This window comes from Triticum aestivum, chromosome 1A, assembly GCF_018294505.1.
Source record: "Triticum aestivum cultivar Chinese Spring chromosome 1A, IWGSC CS RefSeq v2.1, whole genome shotgun sequence".
In the NCBI taxonomy this organism is placed as follows: domain Eukaryota; kingdom Viridiplantae; phylum Streptophyta; class Magnoliopsida; order Poales; family Poaceae; genus Triticum; species Triticum aestivum.
This window is the reverse complement of record NC_057794.1, coordinates 583,515,591-583,530,262: the sequence shown is the minus strand read 5'-3', so window position 1 is coordinate 583,530,262 and position 14,672 is coordinate 583,515,591.

Here is a 14,672-nt window from a genome sequence, read left to right as displayed (position 1 = left end):
GGTCATGTCAATCAGATCATTCAACTAATGATGTGATCCCGTTAATCAAATAACAACTCTTTGTCCATGGTTAGGAAACATAACCATCTTTGATTAACGAGCTAGTCAAGTAGAGGCATACTAGTGACACTCTGTTTGTCTATGTATTCACACATGTATTATGTTTCCGGTTAATACAATTCTAGCATGAATAATAAACATTTATCATGATATAAGGAAATAAATAATAACTTTATTATTGCCTCTAGGGCATATTTCCTTCAGTCTCCCACTTGCACTAGAGTCAATAATCTAGATCACATCGCCATGTGATTTAACATCAATAGTTCACATCTTTATGTGATTGGTTCACATCTCCATGTGACTAACACCCAAAGGGTTTACTAGATTCAATAATCTAGTTCACATCGCTATGTAATTAAGACCCAAAAAGTGATCATGTTTTGCTTGTGAGAGAAGTTTAGTCAACGGGTCTGCCACATTCAGATCCGCATGTATTTTGCAAATTTCTATGTCAACAATGCTCTGCATGGAGCTACTCTAGCTAATTGCTCCCACTTTCAATATGTATCCAGATTGAGACTTAGAGTCATCTGGATCAGTGTCAAAACTTGCATCGACGTAACCCTTTACGACGAACCTTTTGTCACCTCCGTAATCGAGAAACATATCCTTATTCCAGTAAGGATAATTTTGACTGATGTCCATTGATCTACTCCTAGATCACTATTGTACTCCCTCTCTTAACACAGTGTATGGTATACAATAGATCTGGTACACAGCATGGCATACTTTATAGAACCTATGACTGAGGCATAGGGAATGACTTTCATTCTCTTTCTATCTTCTGCCGTGGTCGGGCTTTGAGTCTTACTCAACTTCACACCTTGTAACACAGGCAAGAAACTTTTTCTTTGACTGTTCCATTTTGAACCACTTCAAAATCTTGTCAAGGTATATACTCATTGAAAAAACTTATCAAGCATCTTGATCTATCTCTATAGATCTTGATACTCAATATGTAAGCAGCTTCACCGAGGTCTTTCTTTGAAAAACTCCTTTCAAACACTCCTTTATGCTTTGCAGAATAATTCTACATTATTTCCGATCAACAATATGTCATTCACATATACTTATCAGAAATGTTGTAGTGCTCCCACTCACTTTCTTGTAAATATAGGCTTCACCGCAAGTCTGTATAAAACTATATGCTTTGATCAACTTATCAAAGCGTATATTCCAACTCCGAGATGCTTGCACCAGTCCATAAATGGATCGCTGGAGCTTGCATATTTTGTTAGCACCTTTAGGATTGACAAAACCATCTTGTTGCATCACATACAACTCTTCTTTAATAAATCCATTAAGGAATGCAGTTTTGTTTGTCCATTTGCCAGATTTCATCCAATGCGGCAATTGCTAACTTGATTCGGACAGACTTAAGCATAGATACGAGTGAGAATCTCTCATCGTAGTCAACACCTTGAACTTGTCGAAAACCTTTTGCGACAATTCTAGCTTTGTAGATAGTAACACTACTATCCGTGTCCGCCTTCCTCTTGAAGATCCATTTATTATCAATGGCTTGCCGATCCTCGGGCAAGTCCACCAAAGTCCACACTTTGTTCTCATACATGGATCCTATCTCAGATTTCATGGCCTCAAGCCATTTATCGGAATCTGGGCTCATCATCGCTTCCTCATAGTTCGTAGGTTCGTCATGGTCAAGTAACATGACCTCCAGAATAGGATTACCGTACCACTCTGGTGCGGATCTCACTCTAGTTTACCTACGAGATTCGGTAGTAACTTGATCTGAAGTTACATGATTATCATCATTAGCTTCCTCACTAATTGGTGTAGTAGTCACAGGAACAGATTTCTGTGATAAACTATTTTCCAATAAGGGAGAAGGTACAATTACCTTATCAAGTTTTCTACTTTCCTCCCACTCACTTCTTTCGAGAGAAACTCATTCTCTAGAAAGGATCCATTCTTAGCAACGAATGTCTTGCCTTCGGATCTGTGATAGAAGGTGTACCCAACTGTCTCCTTTGGGTATCCTATGAAGACATATTTCTCCGATTTGAGTTTGAGTTTATCGAGATGAAACTTTTTCACATAAGCATCGCAACTCCAAACTTTAAGAAACGACAGCTTAGGTTTCTTGCCAAACCATAGTTCACACGGTGTCGTCTCAACGGATTTAGATGGTGCCCTATTTAACGTGAATGCAGCTGTCTCTAATGCATAACCCCAAAACGATAGTGGTAGATCGGCAAGAGACATCATAGATCGCACTATATCTAATAAAGTACGGTTATAACGTTCGGACACACCATTACACTATGGTGTTCCAGGTGGCGTGAGTAGTGAAACTATTTCACATTGTTTTAATTGAAGGCCAAACTCGTAACTCAAATATTTTACCTCTGCGATCATATCGTAGAAACTTTATTTTCTTGTTACGATGATTTTCCACTTCACTCTGAAATTCTTTGAACTGTTCAAATGTTTCAGACTTATGTTTCATCAAGTAGATATCCCCATATCTTCTCAAATCATCTGTGAAGGTCAGAAAATAATGATACCTGCTGCAAGCCTTAATATTCATCGGACCACGTACATCAGTATGTATGATTTCCAACAAATCTGTTGCTTGCTTCATTGTTCCGGAGAACGGCGTTTTAGTCATCTTGCCCATAAGGCATGGTTCGCAAGCATCAAGTGATTCATAATCAAGTGATTCCAAAAGCCCATCAGCATGGAGTTTCTTCATGCGCTTTACACCAATATGACTTAAATGGCAGTGCCACAAATAAGTTGCACTATCATTATTGACTTTGCATCTTTTGGTTTCAATATTATGAATATGTGTATCACTACGATCGAGATCCAACGAACTTGTTTCATTGGGTGTATGACTATCGAAGGTTTTATTCATGTAAACAGAACAACAATTATTCTCTGACTTTAATGAATAACCATATTGCAATAAACATGATCAAATCATATTCATGCTCAACGCAAAAACCAAATAACACTTATTTAGGTTCAACACTAATCCTGAAAGTATAGGGGAGTGTGCGATGATGATCATATCAATCTTGGAACTACTTCCAACACACATCGTCACTTCATCTTTAACTAGTCTCTGTTTATTCTGCAACTCCTGTTTCGAGTTACTACTCTTAGCAACTGATCCAGTATCAAATACTGAGGGGTTGCTATAAACACTAGTAAAGTACACATCAATAACATGTATATCAAATATACTTTTGTTCACTTTGCCATCCTTCTTATCCGCCAAATACTTGGGGCAGTTCTATTTCCAGTGACCAGTCCCTTTGCAGTAGAAGCACTCAGTCTCAGGCTTAGGTCCAGACTTGGGCTTCTTCACTTGAGCAGCAACTTGCTTGCCGTTCTTCTTGAAGTTCCCCTTCTTCCCTTTTCCCTTTACTTGAAACTAGTGGTCTTGTTAACCATCAACACTTGATGTTTTTCTTGATTTCTACCTTCGTTGATTTCATCATCACGAAGAGCTTGGGAATTACTTTCGTCATCCCTTGCATATTATAGTTCATCACAAAGTTCTACTAACATGGTGATGGTGACTAGAAAATTCTGTCAATCACTATTTTATCTAGAAGATTAACTCCCACTTGATTCAAGCGATTGTAGTACCCAGACAATCTGAGCACATGCTCACTGCTTGAGCGATTCTCCTCCATCTTTTAGCTATAGAACTTGTTGGAGACTTCATATTTCTCAACTCGGGTATTTGCTTGAAATATTAACTTCAACTCCTGGAACATCTCATATGGTCCATGACGTTCAAAACATCTTTGAAGTCCCGATTCTAAGCCGTTAAGCATGGTGCACTAAACTATCAAATAGTCATCATATTGAGCTAGCCAAACGTTCATAACGTCTGCATCTGCTCCTGCAATAGGTCTGTCACCTAGCATGCATCAAGGACATAATTCTTCTGTGCAGCAATGAGGATAAACCTCAGATCACGGATCCAATCCGCATCATTGCTACTAACATCTTTCAACACAATTTTTCTCTAGGAACATATCAAAATAAACATATGAAAGCAACAACGCGAGCTATTGATCTACAACATAGATATGCTAATACTACCAGGACTAAGTTCATGATAAATTAAAGTTCAATTAATCATATTACTTAAGAACTCCCACTTAGATAGACATCCCTCTAATCCTCTAAGTGATCACGTGATCCAAATCAACTAAACCATAACCGATCATCACGTGAAATGGAGTAGCTTTCAATGGTGAACATCACTATGTTGATCATATCTACTATATGATTCACGCTCGACCTTTCGGTCTCAGTGTTCCGAGGCCATATCTGCATATGCTAGGCTCGTCAAGTTTAACCTGAGTATTCTGCGTGTGCAAAACTGGCTTGCACCCATTGTAGATGGACATAGAGCTTATCACACCCGATCATCACGTGGTGTCTGGGCACGATGAACTTTGGCAACGGTGCATACTCAGGGAGAACACGTTTATCTTGAAATTTAGTGAGGAATCATCTTATAATGCTACCGTCAATCAAAGCAAGATAAGATGCATAAAAGATAAACATCACATGCAATCAAAATATGTGACATGATATGGCCATCATCATCTTGTGCCTTTGATTTCCATCTCCAAAGCATCGTCATGATTTCCATCGTCACCGGCATGACACCATGATCTCCATCATCTTGATCTATATCAATATGTCGTCACATGGTCGTCTCGCCAACTATTGCTCTTGCAACTATTGCTATCGCATAGCGATAAAGTAAAGCAATTATTTGGCGCTTGCGTCTTATGCAATAAAGAGACAACCATAAGGCTTTTGCCAGTTGCCGATAACTTCAACAAAACATGATCATCTCATACAACAACTTATATCTCATCACGTTTTGACCATATCACATCACAACATGCCCTACAAAAACAAGTTAGACGTCCTCTACTTTGTTGTTGCAAGTTTTATGTGGCTGCTACGGGCTTAAGCAAGAACCAATCTTACCTACGCATCAAAACCACAATGATAGTTTGTCAAGTTGGTGTTGTTTTAACCTTCGCAAGGACTGGGCGTAGCCACACTCGGTTCACCTAAAGTTGGAGAAACTGACACCCGCCAGCCACCTGTGTGCAAAGCACGGCGGTAGAACCAGTCTCGCGTAAGCGTACGCGTAATGTCGGTCCGGGCCGCTTCATCCAACAATATCGCCGAACCAAAGTATGACATGCTGGTAAGCAGTATGACTTATATCGCCCACAACTCACTTGTGTTCTACTCGTGCATATAACATCAAACCATAAAAACCTAGGCTCGGATGCCACTGTTGGGGAACGTAGTAATTTCAAAAATTTCCTACGCACACGCAAGATCATGGTGATGCATAGCAACGAGAGGGGAGAGTGTTGTCTACGTACCCTCGTAGACCGAAGCGGAAGCGTTGACGCAACGTAGAGGAAGTAGTCGTACGTCTTCCCGGTCCAACCGATCCAAGCACCGTTACTCCGGCACCTCCAAGTTCTTGACACACGTACAGCTCGATGACGCACCCCGGGCTCCGATACAGCAAAGCTTCGGGGAGGAGTTTCGTCAGCACGACGGCGTGGTGACGATCTTGATGTTTAACCATCGCAGGGCTTCGCCTAAGCACCGCTACAATATGATCGAGTTGTAATATCGTGGAGGGGGGCACCGCGCACGGCTAAGGAACGATCACGAAGATCAACTTGTGTGTCTATGGGGTGCCCTCTGCCCCCGTATATAAAGGAGTGGAGGAGGGGAGGGCCGGCCCTCTCTATGGCGCGCCCTAGGGGAGTCCTACTTCCACCGGGAGTAGGATTCCCCCTTTCCTAGTCCAACTAGGAGTCCTTCCATGTAGTAGGAGCAGGAAACAAGGAAGGGGCGCAGCCCCTCCCCCTAGTCCAATTCGGACTGGGCCTTGGGGGGCGCGCGGCCTGCCCTAGGCAGCCCCTCTCTCTTTCCCGTATGGCCCAATAAGGCCCAATACTTCTCCCGGCGAATTCCCAACTCTCCGGTACTCCGAAAAATACCCGAATCACTCGGAACCTTTCCGATGTCCGAATATAGTCGTCCAATATATTGATCTTTACGTCTCGACTATTTCGAGACTCCTCGTCATGTCCCCGATCTCATCCGGGACTCCGAACTCCTTCGGTACATCAAAACTCATAAACTCATAATATAACTGTCATCGAAACCTTAAGCGTGCGGACCCTACGGTTCGAGAACAATGTAGACATGACCGAGCACGTCTCCGGTCAATAACCAATAGCGGGACCTGGATGCCCATATTGGCTCCTACATATTCTATGAAGATCTTTATCGGTCAGACCGCATAACTACATACGTTGTTCCCTTTGTCATCGGTATGTTACTTGCCCGAGATTCGATCGTCGGTATCCAATACCTAGTTCAATCTCGTTACCGGCAAGTCTCTTTACTCGTTCCGTAATACATCATCCCGCAACTAACTCATTAGTTGCAATGCTTGCAAGGCTTAAGTGATGTGCATTACCGAGAGGGCCCAGAGATACCTCTCCGACATTCGGAGTGACAAATCCTAATCTCGAAATACGCCAACCCAACATGTACCTTTTGAGACACCTGTAGAGCTCCTTTATAATCACCCAGTTACGTTGTGACGTTTGGTAGCACACAAAGTGTTCCTCTGGCAAATGGGAGTTGCATAATCTCATAGTCATAGGAACATGTATAAGTCATGAAGAAAGCAATAGCAACATACTAAACGATCGGGTGCTAAGCTAATGGAATGGGTCATGTCAATCAGATCATTCAACTAACGATGTGATCCCGTTAATCAAATAACAACTCTTTGTCCATGGTTAGGAAACTTAACCATCTTTGATTAACGAGCTAGTCAAGTAGAGGCATACTAGTGACACTCTGTTCGTCTATGTATTCACACATGTATTATGTTTCCGGTTAATACAATTCTAGCATAAATAATAAACATTTATCATGATATAAGGAAATAAATAATAACTTCATTATTGCCTCTAGGGCATATTTCTTTCAGGAGAGTGGGGGAGATGGAATGGCTTAGCAGTAGCGCGCTATAGCAAAAGGCGCTACTGCTAAACGACCTAGTAGTAGCGCCTTTCACAAAGAGCGCGCTACTGCTATGTGTCAATATGTAAAAATAGACATCAAAAATACATTGATCATCAATGATCTTTTTGTGTACAATCTGATTTGTCAATATGAGTCCTCACCAGTTTAGGAACTGCTGAAGACTCATATTGCGGTCACAAATTTTACACATAGAGTTCAATGAAGACCAAGTGGTTGTGAAAGTTTGAGAAGTAACATATTTAAGGTGGTACAAACTCTCTTCACGAAGTGAGGTGGGACTAAATTTTTTAGTAAACTTAGCAATAGCGGTTATTGTGTAAATGCGCTACTACTATGGTCCCTAGCAGCAGCGCTCTTCATACAAGCGCGCTGCTGCTAAAACTAGCCTCGCAGCGGCGGCGTGGCAATTATAGCAGTAGCGCGTCTTAGAGTGGGCGCGCTACTGATATATTCATTTCAGCAGCGAGGTTTGTGCGCGAGCGCTACTGCTAGTTAGCAGCGGCGCCTTATTTTAAAGCGCGCTGCTGGCAAAATTCTGTGTATAGACTTTTCCCTAGTAGTAGATGTTCATGCTCTTCGCTTGAGATAACCAAAGGGGTGCTAAAGAGGCTAGAATTTTTTCATTATGGGTTCTTCTGGCAATGCGATGAGCAGAAACGGAAGTACAAACATGCTAGGTGGGACATCTTAGGTAGGCCTACGGATCGAGGTGGTTTGGGCATTGAGAATCTCGAAACTAAAAACAAGTGCTCACTGAAAAAAATGGATGTTTAAGTTGCTTAACGAGGAAGGTGTATGGCAAGTCTTGTTGCCTAACAAATACATGTATTCCAAAACACACAGAGAGAGGTCACATTAACCTTTTCCCATGTCCTCGATCTCCTCTGTAGATTCAACCGCTCCCACTTCGCCACGAGCTTATATTCGGGTTGAAGCAATAACAAAATTTCCCCTTCCCTCGACCTCCCCTCCAATTTAGTCACCCATCCCACGATCAATCCAAGCATATAAAAGCTACAAGCATCCTTCCCAAGAATCAAATGGAGCACACCTCCTACCTCGCAATGGCATCCTCCATCTTCCCAAAAGTGTCAATAGTGATCACGTACAAGAGTGGCCTCCACATCAATGATAGGCTACGCTTGTGGGCTTTCTCCATGATGAGGAACCCGTGGGTCAAGCCAAATGATGAGTTCTTCTACTCTCAGTATGGTCCATGTGAATCAAGCCAACTACCGGGACCGATGTTCACATTGTTGCTTAGGGCATATTAGGTCATCGTCGTGTGGTTCACCAACCGTCCGGAAGCCGAGCTCCTTATTGGTTGCGTGTACTACTAGAGCATTGAGCTCGTTGCATTCTCTTGCTTCAAGATATTTTCGTCTATTTTGATGGCACATTCCCTTATGTGGAGAGCATCCATCTAATGTGGTCAGTGGCACAATGAGGCAAGGAGTAGCACGAGGCTGATCATGATGATCAATGTCCTCCACTGGATCTCGATAAGGTTTGTGCGACACGGTTTTTTCCTGGTGTGGAACGCCACACACATCCTTACCAATTTGTCTTCCTTATAAGGGGAGGTTTATTCACGATGGGATATGGGTGCTCCATGTGATAGTTCACGAGGTTAAGGTATAATGTTAAATGGGGGTGTTCCTTAAGCTGGATTTCTAGAAGGCTTATTACTACCGCTTGGACTAGTTCTTCTCGCATCAGGTTCTTGAGCGGAGCGGTTTTGATGATCATTGGTGTTATTGTATCATGCAAACCATTATGAGTCGTAGCACCACCATCATCAATATTAATGGGGAAGTGGGCACCTATTTTAGGTCTTCACATAGGGTGATGCAGGGAACCCTATTTGCCCCCTTTTTAACCTTGCGATTGACACCCCGACGAGCTAAGATAGCCAACCACAAAGGATCGAAACAGAGGTAGGAGAGAAGAGTGATGGACATCATGCACATACGTTGTCATTTGATGTAGGAGGTTGAAATGTACCTGCCAGACACCTCACTTGCGCATATTGGAGCATTTCCATTGCTCTAGCCGACTCAATCTGTGCCTTCCTTATTGGTTGGTGTTGGTTGTTCGGCTAGCTATTGGAGTTGGTGTAATAACTCACTAAAGTATCCTGGTTCGGAACATGACACGACAAGAATAGAGAGCAATCCGGAACTTTCATCTTGCCAGGGATGATCGGGCGCGCTGGGCACAACGGAGCCAGGTTCCGGAACATCCCGGTCAGTATTCTTTGTTTTTCTTCTGTTTTTACCCTTATTTTTACCAATCACTATTATTTATTAAATCGTGGAACATTTTTAAAAATTCGTAACATATTTAAATTCTTGAACATATTTAAATCCTAGAACATTTTTAAAATTCGTGAAAAAATTAAGGAATTTTCGAAAAAAATTATTTATAACCTGCGAACGTAGTTTCAAATTCATGTAGAGTAGTCTTTTAAATTTCGGAAAATAAATCACCATTTTAATAGAAAAATTGGTAGAAATAAAAGAAACGTGGCTAATAACCGATCACTGGCGCTCGCGGGGCACCGGGAGCGTTTCCTGGGACGGCCCACTTACGCTAGAGCGGTGGGTTAGGAGGAGCACTCTCTCGCCCGAACAGCCGACACCCGACACCGAGGGAAGAAGAAGAAGAAGAGGCGGCGGCGGCGGATCGAGTCGGCGGGAAGGATGGCGGCGCTCCTGCAGGCATGGAGGAGGCTGTGCTTCCGGATCGGGACAAGAACGGTACTTCTTTTCTCCTATATATATTTTCGCCCCCTCTCCCTGCTGCCCGCCCTCTCAAGCAGTGTTTACGGCGTGGGGACAAGAACAAGATCTACTAGGGTTGTCCATGGCACGGCCGTTGCTGCCGATTCCTCCATCCTCTCGACTCTTTAGCTTTCCAGATTTGGTTCCAGTTGTGATTTCCATAGCCTATTTAAGCACCGCAAAGAGTGGAGCTTTCTGTACTACAGGAAAGATGCAACCACAAAATATTCGAGCCAAAATATGTGAAAGTGCGCCACCTATTGTCCTTAGCTCAAACGGTTTAGGAAAAAAGGCTCCAACAGCATTCCACGCTGCCAATCTTACTCCTGGTCGAGAGAGTTTTACTAAGACAATTGTTGATCCTGCAAAATATTCATAGTTATATCTGACATAACAATATCTAAACAAAAAAAACGCCCAAAGTTAATACCTAATTTTCTTTACTCTTGGTGTTTGTCATGTGGTTTGTATTTATTTTTTGCTCCAAAGTGTCAATCAGTTTGACCAGACTGAAAAACAGAAGATCAGGAACACCATAGGAAAAATGAGGTGATATCCATATAATGGTGTGGCAAAGTTGATATTAATTAATATGCAGGCTACACTATCATACTACGCTCATGTCTTAATTCTAGGGTGAGTTCATGACATGCCGAGCATTCTGAAAGTAATTAAGATTCTACAAAGTGGTATAAACTGGATGGCAATGAAAAACTTTGTAAACCTTCTAATCGTAGTTGGTATCCCCACTGGCATCTCCCCCTATACTATTATTCTTTCTCATGTATATGTTTGTTGTCTTTCTCATGTCTATGTTATGATAAAGACTTAACACTGAATGGATAATAAGGGATATCAACAAAGAAGCATGCCCATTGTTTTATAGATACCATTGATGTAAGTACATTGTGTTAAGTGAATTTACATCCATATATTATAAAACTATGTTGCAAATCCGTATACCAATTCATACCAGAATACTTTAGCCAATGCAAACAAACTGTTACCGTGAAGGACATGAAGCTTATGTTATTCAAGTAAAAAGCTAGCTACGTGTATTCACGAGCACATACCTGCGCTTGTAGGCTGTAGCATCATCAAGTTCTCAACACCTACATCTGTGGAGTGCTCATGAACAAATAATTTGTAACACATTAGTGGAGGCATGCAACTTGTTCTATAAAAGCAACATGGACAGTGTAAAAAAATAGGAAAACTATTGGCAATGTTAGTAGTCATAGTGACCATAGTGCACTTTAACCAAGAAAGCTACCAAAGTTTTGCAATTTTCAGAAAGCACTTTGTACATTCGAGTCAATGCAAAATCCTCTTGAGCTAAAAATTCATTTCAAAACTTGTCCGGTTACTCTGGATGCAAAAATCCTAGCTACAAGGTACATACACATCAGATTTCTGAATGTTATATAATAGCATGAATAGGTGAGTTCATTTGCAGGTTAATGATGCCCAGAATGTGAAGGCCAAACTATCAATACACGAAGGCTCAACAACACAACACAGTTTGACCAAATTTGAGATTCCTCTCTCTTGTCCACTTACCTTGATAGGTCTGTATTTCTATTGAACTTCTAAAACAAAACTAGTACATCCATCGGCCCTTTATGACTCTGGAAAAATTGCAACAGTCATAACCATAGCTCCAATCCCCGCTTGCTCTCTCTCCCAAATCAACCTTCTACTGCAGCCTCAACAAAAATTTCCAGCCCCAATCCCAGTTGCACCGCATCACCTCACATCGTTCTGGAACCCGCAGGGTCGAGCTCCAGTAGTTGTAGCAGCAGCAACCTAACGGCTGGCGCTATTCACCATGGCCCCTTCCTCTCCTTGCAGTAACTTACTCGCCAGCCCGCTCTCTGTATGAGCCGACCTGGCTCGCTCTCTCCGCCACCCACACGCCGCTGGCCACCCCCTCTTCTCCTCCTCGTCTTCTACCCACCCCTCTGTAATGGATCCTCCTCACCCTGACGACCTCTACCCCCGCGCCATCCTACTCTCTTCCCACACCAAGCTCTGCCTAGGCCTCCTCCCCCCGCCCCCTCTGCAGATGTGGAGGATTCTCCCTGTTCCCTCTGTCCGGTGGTGGCCCATACCCCTCCCAACGACCAGACACTCGCCTCTGCTTCACTGCTTAAAAATAAGAGGAGATAGGAGAGGATCACGTTTCCGTCCTTGCCTTACCGGAGCCGGCGTGGAGAAGACAGAGGTAGCTGACGAGCCGCAGAAACGAGGGTGGCGGAGTAGAAGTGATGGTGGCGGGCATGAGTGGTGGGTGGTGGAAGGCGGGGAGGGAGGCGTCTGTGGTCTGCAGCGTCCATGTGAGAGACGGGGATTCAAATTTTGCCAACGCGGATGGACAGCTACTGGAGTGGGCAGGTGGCCGGAGAACGATGATTTGTTTTCTGCAGAAGACGGGGGATTGGAGGCGACAAATGGCAAGTCGTGAAGTAGAGATGGGTTTGAAGTCATTTTCTAAATTTGACTGCTGTTGCTGGAGGTCCCACGTGTTATAGTAGGAGGATGAGGGTGAGTGAACTCACCACCAACTCAAATCTTTAGAAGTAGGAAAGATTGACTCATGCCAATACAAGGCAATGCTTCAAACCAGTCTCCATTTTATTCTTTTCACCTTCTCCTCACATGGACATGTTTCTGGCAAGAGGACAATCTTTGGGCAATAAGTGTGCACCAGGCGCACGAGCTTTTGAACTGTCCGTAGTTGCCCCAAACCCCGGCAGTTCCAGCTGATGAGACTCATGGCTCCTGACGGGCGTCGTCACTCGCGCCCGTCAGAGTACCGATGGCCCCAGGATCGGTTGCCACCTTTTCACCTTGCTGACATGTGCCCTGCCTATCCTCCTGTCTGCTACATAACTTCTTCCTGATTACAAGTTTTCAAGAGTTGCTCACCATCGAGAGCTCTATCCTCTCTCTTGCCTAGAGCAGACTGCACAATCTTTCCTACGCTACCTTCAGATGCATGTACAATTGAAACTTGATGGCTTATCATCTTGCTTCTGATTTGTGTGTGTATGTATGTGTGTTTGCAGGGTCTTTTCAAGCCAACAGCTGCCCAGAGGGATGCCGAGATCCAGGCGGCCCTGGAAGTGTTTAAGATCAAGGATGTCGATGATATGGCTGTGAAGATCTTCTGGCGTCTCCGAGCAGAAGGTGTTAAAAATGTATCCCGTCATGATGTGACCGAGGTTCTCAAGATGGTGTCTGAGCTGCAGAAGGAGTATGGCATCAAGCAATGATGTCAAGGCAGTATCAAGAGGAGGTGGGGGGGGGGGGGGGTGATGTACAAATGGAAGGGGATCGGTATCAAGATATTTCTAAGTTAGCCTTTACATGTGTTCGTATCCAAATTCTCAGCTAATTAAGCATGATAAGTTGATAACCAATTTTATCATACTATAGGATTTGGCTAGAAGTTTCCTATGGTAAGCACTAAGATATGCAAATTTTGGCCCTTAGACCTCCATGATAAGTTGATAACCAACGTTTTATTATTCACTTCTGTTGGGGTGATAAATCCCTTCCATTTGACTGGTTGTACAGAGCCTGGTGCAGTCTGTGCTGATTCACACCAGGTTGTATGAAGATCCGGAATACACTGCGAGTGTGCTTTTGTGTGATGTTTACATCAGCAGAAGTGTTTCAATGGCTTTTGGAATTTTTTCGCAGCATTACTTTTTCTTCTTGGCTTTGCCCGAGTTAGAACCATAAGCTGCACCTGTCCCTCATCCTTGTTAAGCTTAATAAGTAGTCTAAATTCTTAAAATGCAATCATTTGAGTCCTTTTGTGTGTGTTCCTGGTTGCGTATGATCTATGGACATTAATGAGGTGTTTGTTTCTCACAGTATCTTAACTGAAAAGTGTGCCGCTTAGAATTTTATGGGGCATTGTCTCGATTATATATCCACAGTGCAGTAAACTGAATTTAGTAGAGCGATGTTTTTTTTTTTTGAAACGAGGCAAAAGACTTGCCATTTCATTGATTAAGGGAGAAAGTTTTAGACAGAAACCGCAAAGCGGTGAAAAAAGGACTACTCTCGCGGCATTACACCACCCAAATGCTTCGCTCCAGCCAAAGCCCAAAGCGATACCTCCTGCTTGATTTTGCTGATGATGGTCATGGAAGGGGCCGCTGAGTTGCGGAAGACTCTAGCATTGCGCTCCAACCAAACCTCCCAAGAGATGAGCATCATGAGGGAGGCGAGCGCCTTGGGCGAGCTGAGACGGATCTGCAGGTTAGCGTTCCACCATTCTCTGACCGAAGCCCTTGTCACCCAGGTAGACGTGGTGATGTGATGCATGCCGAGCCATGGGAGGACGTCATTCCAAATGCGCATGGTGTAGCGGCACTGGAAAAGCAGATGAGCCGCGGTTTCTTGGGTTTGCTTGCAAAGAGGGCATAGACCGCAATTAGGCCAACCACGGCGGCTCAAGCGGTCCGAAGTCCAAATCCTATCTTGAAGAACGAGCCAAGCAAAAAACTTGCACCGAGGGGGCGCCCACACCGTCCACACCGAATGGACAAGGTCCGAGGTGGTGAGGCCTTCAAATTGAGCCTTGTAAGCCGAGGATGCAGAATATATCCCATCTTTGGTGAACTTCCAAATAATTGACTGCAACATGGTCATGTACAGTAGCTAGGTTGTAGGGCACGAACTTCAGTTCACCTTTTTCTTGCCCTTTATTTTGATATT